Source organism: Monodelphis domestica, chromosome 3 (assembly GCF_027887165.1).
Source record: "Monodelphis domestica isolate mMonDom1 chromosome 3, mMonDom1.pri, whole genome shotgun sequence".
Classification (NCBI taxonomy): domain Eukaryota; kingdom Metazoa; phylum Chordata; class Mammalia; order Didelphimorphia; family Didelphidae; genus Monodelphis; species Monodelphis domestica.
The window spans coordinates 445,906,905-445,919,283 of NC_077229.1; the positions used below are offsets into that span (position 1 = coordinate 445,906,905).

General features: G+C 39.7%; 1 protein-coding gene and 1 long non-coding RNA gene across 7 annotated transcripts in view; one reads left to right on the forward strand and one right to left on the reverse strand.

Annotated features, from left to right (window-relative positions):
* Positions 1–4,737, reverse strand: part of LOC130458502 (uncharacterized) — a 29,100-nt gene extending 24,363 nt beyond the window's left edge. Inside the window, exons 1-2 of one of the 2 annotated variants that reach the window (XR_008917863.1) lie at positions 4,639–4,726; positions 2,875–2,900 (exon numbers count right to left, since the gene is read on the reverse strand). This is a non-coding gene — a long non-coding RNA (uncharacterized LOC130458502). Of the gene's footprint in view, positions 1–2,874; positions 2,901–4,638 lie in introns of both variants that reach the window. The other variant, XR_008917864.1, reaches the window with a different exon arrangement.
* Positions 4,738–4,886: 149 nt separating this feature from the next.
* Positions 4,887–12,379, forward strand: part of OSMR (oncostatin M receptor) — a 93,666-nt gene continuing 86,173 nt past the window's right edge. For 2 of the 5 annotated variants that reach the window (XM_007487430.3, XM_056824565.1), the window contains exon 1: positions 4,887–5,025. The gene's annotated coding sequence lies outside the window, so the exon portion shown is untranslated. Of the gene's footprint in view, positions 5,026–5,089; positions 5,225–12,379 lie in introns of those variants that run through there. The other 3 variants (XM_007487432.3, XM_016431598.2, XM_007487431.2) reach the window with 3 other exon arrangements.

Consider the following 12,379-nt stretch of genomic DNA (forward strand, 5'->3'; position numbering starts at 1 on the left):
AGAAACTAATCCCAATATTATACAAACTATTTGACAGAATAAGCCAAGAAGGAGTTCTGAAAAATTCCTTTTACAACACAAATATGGTACTGATTCCAAAGCCAGGTAGGTCAAAAACAGAGAAAGAAAACTATAGACCAATCTCCTAAATGAACATAGATGCAAAAATTTAAATAGGATACTAGCAAAAAGACTCCAGCAAGTCATCACAAGGATTATTCACTATGACCAGGTAGGATTTATACCAGGACTGCAAGGATGGTTCAATATTAGGAAAACTATCTGCATAATTGATCATATTAACAAGCAAACAGACAAAAATCACATGATTATCTCAATAGATGCATAAAAAACCTTTGACAAAATACAACACCCATTCCTACTGAAAACACTAGAAAGTATAGGAATAGAAGGGCCTTTCCTAAAAATAATAAACAGTGTATATGTAAAACCATTAACAAACAACATCTGCAATGGGGATAAACTAGAAGCCTTCCCAATAAGATCAGCAGTGAAACAAGGATGCCCCTTATCACCCCTATTATTTAACATTGTACTAGAAACATTAGCTGTAACAATTAGAGAAGAAAAAGAAATTGAAGGTATTAAAATAGACAATGAGGAGACCAAGCTATCGCTCTTTGCAGATGATATGATGGTGTACTTAAAGAATCCTAGAGAATCAACTAAAAAGCTAGTTGAAATAATCAACAACTTTAGCAAAGTTGCAGGATACAAAATAAACCCACATAAGTCATCAGCATTTCTATATATCTCTAACCCATTTCAGCAGCAAGAATTAGAAAGAGAAATTCTGTTTAAAACCATCCCAGACAATATAAAATACTTAGGAATCTATCTGCTGAGACAAACACAGGAACTATATGAACACAACTACAAAACACTCTCCACACAATTAAAACTAGATCTAAACAATTGGGAAAACATCGATTGCACATGGCTAGGATGAGCTAACATAATAAAAATGACAATCCTACCCAAATTAATTTGTTTATTTAGTGCCATACCCATTGAACTACCAAAAAACTTTTTTACTGAATTAGAAAAAACCATAACAAAGTTCATTTGGAAGAACAAAAGATCAAGGCTATCCAGGGAAATCATGAAAAAAATGTGAAGGAAGGAGGCCTTGTAGTCCCAGATCTCAAACTATATTATAAAGCAATGGTCATCAAAACAATTTGGTACTGGCTAAGAGACAGAAAGGAGGATCAGTGGAATAGACTTGGGGTAAGTGACCTCAGCAAGACAGTCTATGATAAGCCCAAAGATCCCAGCTTTCAGGACCAAAATCCACTATTTGATAAAAACTGCTGGGAAAATTGGAAGACAGTATGAGAGAGATTAGGTTTGGATCAACATCTCACACCCTACTCCAAGATAAACTCAGAATGGGTGAATGACTTGAATATAAAGAAGGAAACTATAAGTAAATTAGATGAACACAGAATAGTATACATGTCAGATCTTTGGGAAAGGAAAGATTTTAAAACCAAGCAAGATCTAGAAAAAAAATCATAAAATGTAAAATCAATAATTTTGATTACATCAAATTAAAAAGGTTTTATACAAACAAAATCAATGCAACCAAAATTAGAAGGGAAGCAACAAATTGGGAAACAAAATCTTCATAACAAAAACCTCTGACAAAGGTGTAATTGCTCAAATTTACAAAGAGCTAAATCAATTGTACACAAAAAAAATCAAGCCATAAATAGGCAATTTTCAGTTAAAGAAATCAAAACTATTAATAAGCACATGAAAAAGTGTTCTAAATCTCTTATAATCAGAGAGATGCAAATCAAAACAACTCCTCACACCTAGCAGATTAGCTAACATGACAGCAAAGGAAAGCAATGAATGCTGGAGAGGATGTGGCAAAGTGGAGACATTAATTCATTGCTGGTGGAGTTGTGAATTGATCCAGCCATTCTGGAGGGCAATTTGGAACTATGCCCAAAAGGCGCTAAAAGATTGTCTGCCCTTTGATACAGCCAAAGCACTGTTGGGTTTGTACCCCAAAGAGATCATAAGGAAAAAGACTTGTACAAGAATATTCATAGCTGTGCTCTTTGTGGTGGCAAAAAATTGGAAAATGAGATGTCCTTCAATTGGGGAATGGCTGAACAAATTGTGGTATCTGTTGGTGATGGAATACTATTGGGCTCAAAGGAATAATGAACTGAAGGAATTCCATGTGAACTGGAACGACCTCCAGGAATTGATGCAGAGTGAGAGGAGCAGAAACAGGAGAACATTGTACACAGAGACTGATACACTGTGGTACAATCGAATATAATGGACTTCTCCATTAGTAGCAATGCAGTGATCCTCAACAACTTGGAAGGGTCTATGAGAAAGAACACTATCCACATTCAGAGGAAACGCTGTGGGAATAAAACACTGAAGTAGGGAAAAACACCGAAGAAAAACAACTGCTTGATTACATGGGTTGAGGGGATATGGTTGGGGATGCAGACTCTAAATGAACATCCTAATGCAAACACCAACAACATGGAAATGGGTTTTGATCAAGGACACATGTAATACCCAGTGGAATTGTGTGTCAGCTACAGGAAGGGTAGGGTGAAAGAAGGGTGGGAAAGAATATGATTCTTATAACCAAGGAATAATGTTCTAAATTGACTAAATAAATAACTTACAATGAAAAAATAAATAAATAAAAAGAGACCCGAGCTCAAATTAAAAAAAAAAGTGTGAGGCATAGAAAAAGGAGGATGCTTGTTCTGAAGGAGCTTCAAACACTTTAAATATAATATTTAGCGAGGTTTTATTTAGATAGAATATGTTACTATTATTAAATATTTATGGAGAACTTGTAAAGTGCTGTACCTTAAAGAGGTCCTCTAAGATGATATCTGAAATGACAGTAAAGTGAACATACAAAGGTTACACACCTTAATTTGACCTTTCATTCTGGGATTGTTGTGAGAAGTGTTTAATACATCTTCAAACACCATTGTATTATTTTCATAGGTAGCAATGGATTTGGAGATATTCTTCCTGCTTTAATTTTTTTTTTAAGACCTTTAAGTCTGGTACTATCTAAGGCCTCCCCCTTGTTGATTGCTAGGATTTAGAGTTTTTGTTTATCCCCAGAGACACAGAAATATGGTATGGTTGGGGGCTGGAGGTGTGTGGGAGAGTGGGACTAAAAGAGATCCCAATAAAGTAGAGAACACATTGAGAAGAGAATGTATATGGTTTCTTCCTGAAGAGAACCGAGGGAAGAAAGAATATACATCAGAGAGAAAACTCCAAATTCCAGCAGTCCTAACAGATCCAAGCCATTCTTACCCCCCTTACACTATCAACAAAGTTAATTAAGTCATGTGAGAATCCAGCCTGGTATGATTGGCAGAACAATCTAACCCCCATGAGGTATAGGTTATTGTTGAGTTATGATCTCACTTAGAGTTTTCTTGGCAAAGATACTGGAGGGGCTTGACATTTCTTTCTCCAGCTTAGAGAAAACTAAGGCAAACAGGGTTAAGTGGCTAGCCCATAGTCACACCAGCTAATAAGTGTCCCAGGTCAGATTTGAACCCAGGAAGATGATCCTTTCTGACGCTGGTCCCAGAACTCTATAGTGCCACCTAGAGGCTGTAGGAACCTAGGCCTATGCCCCAGATCTCCCACTTGCTTTTAACTTGCCTTAGCATGCCATTTCACTACTCTGAGTCTCAGTTTCCTAATAAATAACTTGAGAGAGTTGCACTAGATGAATTCTATTAACATATTTCACATTATTGAGCCATTTAGAGGAATATCCCTAAAAATACCATTTTAGGACTGGAAGGAAATTGGGCATTATTGTTCTCGAAAGTCCATGTAGCTGAGCAAATCAGTCCCTATTGGTATGGGACAGTTAAGTTATGTGCATTTGGGCTATTTCTAGGAATTTCTTCAAACATTTTTACAATCCTAACTCAGAGCCAGAAGTCCTTGTAAGTGGACTTCCCTGGTGAATGGGATATTGGCTGAGAATCCTAAGTCTCTATGTCTCTGTTACTCTGTGTGTGTCTCTCCGTCTCTTTCTCTGTCTGTCTGTCTCTGTCTCTGTCTCTCTGTCTCTGTCTCTTTCTCTGTCTGTCTGTCTGTCTGTCTCTGTCTCTCTGTCTCTGTCTGTGTGTGTGTGTGTGTGTGTGTGTGTGTGTGTGTGTGTGTGTGTGTCTTTTCCCTATATTAAATTTTCTCTTTGGATTCTGATTAGGGATTTCTCAGGTTTGGGTTTTAGTTCCCAAATTCTGGGGAGTAGGCACCTTGCATCGGGACAGCCAGAGGACATCTAGGAGTTTCTTTTTCTTTTTCTTTTTTAGGAGAGCTATGGCCCTTGGAGTTATGGGGAAGGAACTGGAGCAGGCAGAGGTGAGACGGAAGGACCCAGTTACTGGACCCACAGAGAGGGAGGAAACTAACAGCATTTTCTCAGAAAAGGCCTAGAAATTAATTTTTTTTTCTTTCTCCTCCCCTGAGCCCGAACCCGCACGCCACCCTCTTTCTCCATGCCCCTCCCTCTCTCTCTCTTTGCCAACTTTTTTCCCACCATCACCGCATCCCCCGCCCGACTGAAAAGCCCAAGAGGTTTAAATGCACCTCCTTAAGCGTCAGGGCCATTCTCCCAGCTGTTCCCTCGAAGAGTAAAAGTGGCCGAATTCCTTTGGGTCTCCAGGAGTACCAAGTGTCCGGCGCGAGACGGGAAATTGCAAAAGTCCTCCGGCCTCCCTCCTCTTCCTAGTCCCCTCCTTCCCCCCCTCACCTCCTTGACTTTTCCAGTAACTCCAGCCCCCGCCCAGGCTCTAAGCCTGAGGCTGATTCATAGCCCAGGACTCACGCCCGGTGGGGGCCAGGCCAGCTTCCCAGAGCGAGCCTCTGGCCACGCTGTCTCGGCCTCTTCCACCATCAGCTCCTCTGGCTTCCTCTCGTGGAACCAGCCTCGCGACGGCTCGGCCCCTGTTAGCAACCGAGTTCCAGGACCCAAACGTAAGTGCTCTACAAATGGTATTGCTTCCTGGTCCTGAGAAAGCAAGTCTTCTTCCTCCTTCTCCTCCTCCTCCTCCTCCACTCTTCCCTTCACTTAAACTTAATAGGGAATCCCAGCCTCTCTTGTCCGCAAGTTTGCTTCTCTTCCTATGTCGGGGTCCGAGACGCCCGGAGAACCCGGGATCGAACGCTACCGTTGGTAAGTAGATGAGAAACTTTGAATCCACTTTACACTTGGAGTTTGAGCAGTTACCTGTCCAACCCTTCCAAGTGCTTTTGTCTCTGGTGCCTTTTTTCTCTTTCAGAGCTGAGGAGTCTCAGGTTACAACCTGTTTTAGCACCAGGTCCTCTCGGAATTGGAAGAGACCTCAGCGGTTAGGTTCATACTTGAGTAAAACGACCTGAACCTCGGGGTCTGGTTGTGCATCAACTGAATGAGAATTTTAGGAATTTATCTCAACTTCTGTTTTCATTTTCGAGCCTTGTCCGATCTCATCGTTGCCAGTTTTACGCAGTTACCATTGGTTTTAGAGCCAGGAGGGACCTCTTCTAGGGTCAACCTTCTCATTGGGTGCAGGTGAGAAAGCTGAGGTTTGCAAAGGTTCTGTGGTTGGCTAGGCGCTACACAGGGCATAAAGAGAGCTGAGACCTAACTCCGAATTGGACAGCCTTTCCCCTGTATCTTCTGCTTGCTCCTTTGCCCTGTGGGACTGTAGGTGACGTTTGGAGGGGGAGTTGTCAGAAAGATATAACCTCCCAAAAGTTCAACTATCTGAAACTACAGCCCCAACTTTCCATCTATTCATTCCGCCAAGGATCCTTCTTCTTGTCCTCTGGGAAGGACCGGAAATTTGCAAATAGAATCCTAGATCATTGGAAGAGAATGAGGAAATTACCAAGTAAATGTTACTGTATTGCACACAGTAAGATGCGTATTAGTTTTTACTTTATTCATGCTGAATGCTTCGCTGTTTATCCCGAGAGCAATCTCTACCTTGTCTGTTCTGAGGAGCACTCCCCCATCCCCTTGCTTGAACATCATATAAAGGCTAGCGATGGTAGCTATATTTCCCCCGCTAAATCATTACATATAAATTATGTGTACTGTATTCAAATTTACATAGCAATATTTCACATGAAAAATGGGCTGATTCCTCAATTTTGCCCTCAAATTTCTCAAACCCTCTCTCACCACTCTCCCCATTGTACTCCAAATTTCCAAACCCCCATAGTGGTCTTTAGTGGATCCATTATTACATTTTTTCTTTTTTTTTTTAAACCTTAGTGTCTGACTAAGAAGGGAGAAGATAAATGACTTGCCCAGGGTCACACAGCTAAAAAGTATCTGAGCTTCCAACACCTAGCTTGACTTTCTATCACTGTGCTGCCTAGGTGTCTCCATAATTACCTTTCTAACCCCAGAGGTATTATGTGGCTATATTAGTTAGGGAAATGATGACCTAGAACCCTCTAGTCTAGGTAATTAGTCTCTTTTACTTCCCTGTCTTTGAAAGACTCCACCTATAAAATCCCCTAATCTTTTTCTCTCCTGAACAAGCTGTGAAAGAATATCAGATCTGGAATTGGAGGACCAGAGTTCAGGGTTTGGCTCTACGACATAATTAATTCCCTTTAAAGTAAAAAAAAAAATTCTCAGTTACATGTAAAAACAATTTTTGACTTTTTTTTATTTTAGTTCCCCCCTTAATTTAGACAGGTCGCTTAGATTCTTTATCTTCAGTTTCCACATATTAAATGAGGGGGCTGGACTAGATGACCTTCCATTTCTAGAACAGATATTCCGAAAGGGTATGGGAACATGAGAAAGGTCACAAGGGATCTATTACTTCGAAAAAGCATGCCTTTCTTTCAAGCAGCTTCTTTCATGCTTGGAAGTTGGGGGGTATAAAGTGAAAGCATTTCTGGGGATTGGTAGACTGGAAGGAACTCCTCTTTTCAGATTTTGCTTCAGGCCCTGGAAAATCAATTTTTGCCACTGCCTCAAGCACTCCCTGAGCTTCCAGGGTTGGTCATTGAATAAAGCTTTCTCTTTTATTACTCTTCCCATCTGATCTTAGGACCTTTGCCACCAGGCCAATGGAATTATTCTGAGGACTTGAGGATGTCATTCTGTTATTCTCTGTCACACTGTTCAGTAAGAACTGAAGAGCTTGGATGACTTATGAGAACAAATTTGCAAATGTGTGCCTAAGACACAATCATTCATGCACATATTGACTTACTTTTTTTTTTCAACACACACGCCAGTGTTAGAAATGTGCTAGGCAAAAGTCCTAGGACATTGAGTTACTATTTGCAACAGATCAATCAGAAGATTGCTTTTCTTTTAATTAGTTTAAAGCACTCTGTAGAGTTAGTTTAATTCTCCATCCCCATCTGTCAGAAGGTAGATTGTGTAAAGCTATGGGTGTGTGTTAGAAGGCATAGAGTATGGAATTAAATGGAGCAGTTAGATGGCACAGTGGAAAGAGTGCCAGGCCTGGAAGCCCTGAATTTAAATCTGGGTTCAAACACTTACGAGCTGTATGACCCTGGGCAAGTCATATAACCCTGTTGGCCTCAATTTCATCATCTGTAAAATGAGCTGGAGAAGGAAATGGCAAACTACCCCAGTATCTTTGCCAAAAAAATCCCAAATGAGATCATGAAGAGTCAGATATGACTGAAATGACTCAACAACAACAAAAAATGGAATTAAATGCTTTTGATTACAGTACAAATCAAAAACAGCAGAATTAATAATTGGGCTCTAACCTCTCCGCACCACCCTATTACCAAATACCCATATGACTCACTTTACTTTTCCAAGTTTGTTTCTTTACCTGCTCAAAATAGTTATCCATTTGAACACAATGGCAACCATTTTGGGGAGGGATATTGTGGTATAGTGGAAAGTTTATTGGATTTGGAATTGAAGATTGTGAGTTCAAATTGTGGTCCTTCCACTAAATTAACTGTGAGACCTCAAGCAAGTCACTGAATTTCTCTGGGCCTTAGTTTTCACATTAGTAGAATGAAGGGAGTCATATTTGGTGGTGCACTGGAGTCAGCTTGTGCCATCCTGAGAGAGCCATTTACTAAATTTTGAGCATGGCCATTTATATTTCAGAAAATGGCAAACATTTCAAATTAGATTGTCTAGATTTAATTGTCTTAGACTTAAAGTGAATGATAAAACATTAATATTGCAGTTTAAATTTCAAAGTATGTCATGCGTGGGTTTTTTTTTTTTTGAGAGCTTGTTATTGAGTGTTTATTAGCATGACCCTGCCTACATTATATGACCTCTAGGAGTCTTTCCAATTCTAAGTCCATGGTGGAAGATTAATGTACAAAAAATCTAGAATTCCTCTCTAGTAGTATGCCAAACTTCCTGAGAATTAGTCAGTTTCTTCAATGTTTACATGGAATTGATAAACACGAAATGCTGCACAGTACATTTGAAAGAATTCTTTTCTTGTGTTTAGTCAGTTATGCTTTAGATAATTTTTGTGAAGATCCAGCCCAACTGCCTCTGTAAGACATCTATTCAAGAGAAATCCATTTGAAGTCCTTATCCTATACTGTTGGAATTAGTGTATTTTCTACTAAACATGCATTTTGTAAAAATCAGAGCCATCCATCAATGAAACCTACAACCTCACAGAGCAGTGAGTTCCCCATCTTTAGGAGTGCTCATGCAGAGGTTGGATGACAACTCTAGACTGTCAGGATGATGATAAAGAGGATTCCTTGATGGAATGCAGGATTAAATGGCCTCTAAGGTTCCTTGAAACTTTAGGTCTGTCATTTTATGGTGTAAGTTAGGGAATTAGACTTCAATTATCTCTAAATCTTCCTTCTATCTTTAAGAATTCTGTGATGAGTGTAGAGCCCACTGGATTAGAATCTTTTTTAAGTAGCCATGGGACAAATCACTTGACCCTTCTGGGTCTCTGTAGATTCAATGATTTTTAAGGGTCTTTCCCACAATAAACCTATGACTCTGACCACATAATCCCTGATGATAAGGATCTACTTCATGAACTTATTCTCTTCACTTTTTCTCTGTCCCAGGGTTGGGCTGAATCTCTCTGTCTCCCCTCCAGACATGACCATGCTCCATACTGCTTTTAAAATGCCAGTGGCAGAGGCACTGCCAGTAAGGCAGTAGAAGAGCAAGGGAGTTAACATGATTCCAGGGCTACAGTTTGAAAATGAGTGCATCTCTAAGGTTTCCTGCTAAGTCTATAGGTTTTCTTTTCAGCAGAATTAATCTCTGGACAAATAAGAAACAACTAGAGGTATCTGAATTCCTCCTAGGACTTCTGCCAGCTAGGGAGTGAACATGGACAATTCACTTAATCTGTCTGTCCCTTAGTTTTCTTTTCTATAAAATGTAAAATGGGGGTCTAGACTACCCATCTTGCAACATATGTAAAAACACATTGTAAAATTTAAAGCACTATTTAAATGTCAAATGTTTTTCTTTTCCCCCAAGAAAGGGAGACAAGAACTTCCCTCAGCTAGAGGCTTCAAGTTACTTCTGTGTCATATGTCTTCTAATTTTGAGCTTGCTTTTTTCTTGGACTCTATGCATTTATGGGAGAGTGGGTCATTAACTTCTGAGGAGATGTTGTATATTAACTGTCATGATGCGTGTGTTAGCTAATTCCTCTCCTCTAAAAACTAATTGAGTTTGGGAGCAGTTAGGTGGCTTAATGGACTGAGAGTCAGGCCTAGATATGGGAGACTCTGGGTTCAAATCTGACCTCAGACCCTTCCTAACTGTGTGACCCTGGACAAGTCACTTAACCCCCATTGTCTACCCCTAATAACCCCCATTGTCTAGCCCTTACCACTCTTCTGCCTTGGAACCAATATGCGATATTGGTTCTAAGATGGAAAATAAAGACTAAGAAAATTAATCAGGTCTGCAAGATTAATTAATAATCTACCCATAATCTCATAATCTTTGTGGGAAACATATGAGATTGGAGGTTCAAGCCAAAAAAGCATAGGCAAGACACCACTAACAAGATACCACAAACCCTTCAGAATCATCCACAGAGTCCTGAGGGGATACTATAGCCTTGCTATGGGTACCCAGTCTCAACAGTGCAAGTGATGAATCAGATAGTTTAGATAGCTATCTCAGAGCATGCATGTGTCTCCAAGCATATGTGTTTTTCAGTGACTCTCTTTCCATGGAGAAAGGAGAAAATGAAGAAAGATCATGATTGTTTTATGAGGGAAATCAGTGACCCTTTGCTTTGGCAAAGAGAAAGAGCATGAGATATTTCCCTATGAGAACAGGGTTGGGGCAGTGTTAGCCCAAGAGAAGGAAGTCCAGGTTCTTGCCTACTCCCTCATTTATAGGAACTGTAAGCCTGGGCTTGCCTTGTCCCAGTGGGAGGCAGCCCTTCTTAGTATTAAAATCCTTTTTCATGGGGGGAAATGTTCCTTGAAATTGGAAACCTGCTCCAAGTCATTCCATAGGAACAAGTTCCTCCCAGTGATGTTTCTTTGTCGATCCTTAGCTAAATGTTCCATTGTCACAACCTGGAAATAAAGAGGAGAGAATATGATTTCTTTTCAACTTGTTATCTTCTCAGGGAGTGGCTCATATCACAGCCTTTCTTTTTTTAATTAATTTTTTTTCAATTACATGGAGAAATGATTTTTGACAATTGTTTTCTGATATTTTCCAATTCAGATTCTCTTTCTTCCACCATTTCTCCCCTTCCTCCCCTCTCCTCAAAGTGGTAAATAGTCTGATGTAGGTTATAAGAGTGTTTTCATGCAATATGTATTTCCATATTCCCATTTCCATTGCATTTCAACTTTTAATAGTGGGATTGATAAGAGTAAGTCAATTAATCATTCCATCCCTTGTAAAGTGACAAGATGCCTTGTTACCTTAGACAATCCCAATCATTGTTGATTTAGTTTTAATCGACTAATCAGTAATAGGCTCTAGACTTAAGTGGGGGAAAAATCTGGAATTGGAGTGTTATTACTTAGGGATCCTATTGAAGTAGTTTGAGGAAACTGATTCATGTCATAGGGGTCTTCTACAGAGATAAACTCACAGAATAAAATGTAATTAGAAAATGCTTAACAAAATAAAAATATAACACAACCTAGGTAATGATAAGTTGTAGTTTTTTAATGTGAGTCAGAACAGTTTAAATTAATTCTTTCTCTCTCTCTCTCTCTCTTCCCCCCCCCCCCTCTCTCTCTCTCCTTTCCTTAATTCCTTCTCTCTACATTAATTAAAATCATCATAATTCCCAACTGACATGGGTATTTTATTATTTGGGAATTTTCCCTGGCGACCAATTAATTAGATTTCAAGTCACAAAGCTAAAATTATCTTGCAATATGCAGTCTGCCAGGATTGCTTTCTATTTAAGTTTGACATATCACTGTGAGATGGAAAGTTAGCTGATAACCAAAATTATTTGAGAGATTTGAGTGAATGGGCCAATCCAAAAAAAGCCTCTAAAGAGATACTACTTTGGGGAAGGAAGAGAAAAGAGCTTTGGCTTTGACCTTGGTGTAGGTCTCTTTCCTTGTTCACGCAGCTTGAGTTAGAGGAAAATCTCGCGAACTTCAAAGGATCCAGAGGGTTCAGACTTTTTGTTTTCCCCTCATTGTCTTAGTAGATTCCTGCGATGGCTGATAGCAGTGTCTATTACAGGCACCAAGGATGGATGACATGCAGATCCATAGCTCCAGGACCTATGCCAGGACTAAGGGGAATTTCTTGGTCACCCCCAAGAAAGGGAGAAAAGCACTTCCTAAAACTAAGAGCTGTGAGCCACTTTTGTACCATATGTCCTCTCTAATTTTGAGCTTTCTTTTACCCTGGATTGGGTTTGTGCTTGTGGAAGAGTGGATCATAGATATTTGGGAGGAGCTTTTATATTAACTATTATGATACCTTGTTAATTCATTCCCTCCTCTAAAAACTAATTGAGTCTGGAAGATTAAGTGTTAATCCACCCATAATTTTGATGGAAAACATTCTGGGATGAATGTTCAAGCCAATATCATGAGACAAGACACCACCAACCCTTCAGAATCATCCTTAGAATCCTGGGGGGATGTTGCAGCCTTGCTCTGGGCTGCACCCAATCTCACCAGTGCAAGTAGGGGTTCAGACAAGTTACATAACAGTCACAGAGCATGCATTATATTCTTCAGCTCAGCATGCACAATTATTGGACAGAACCATAGGGAGAGAGAAATTTGGAGTGCAAATGAAACTTAGGTCAAGAAAGTTTCAAGGTACTGTGAATGTAATATAGGCATGAAGTCTTAAGTGATTTTTTTTCCAGGTGACTCCAGT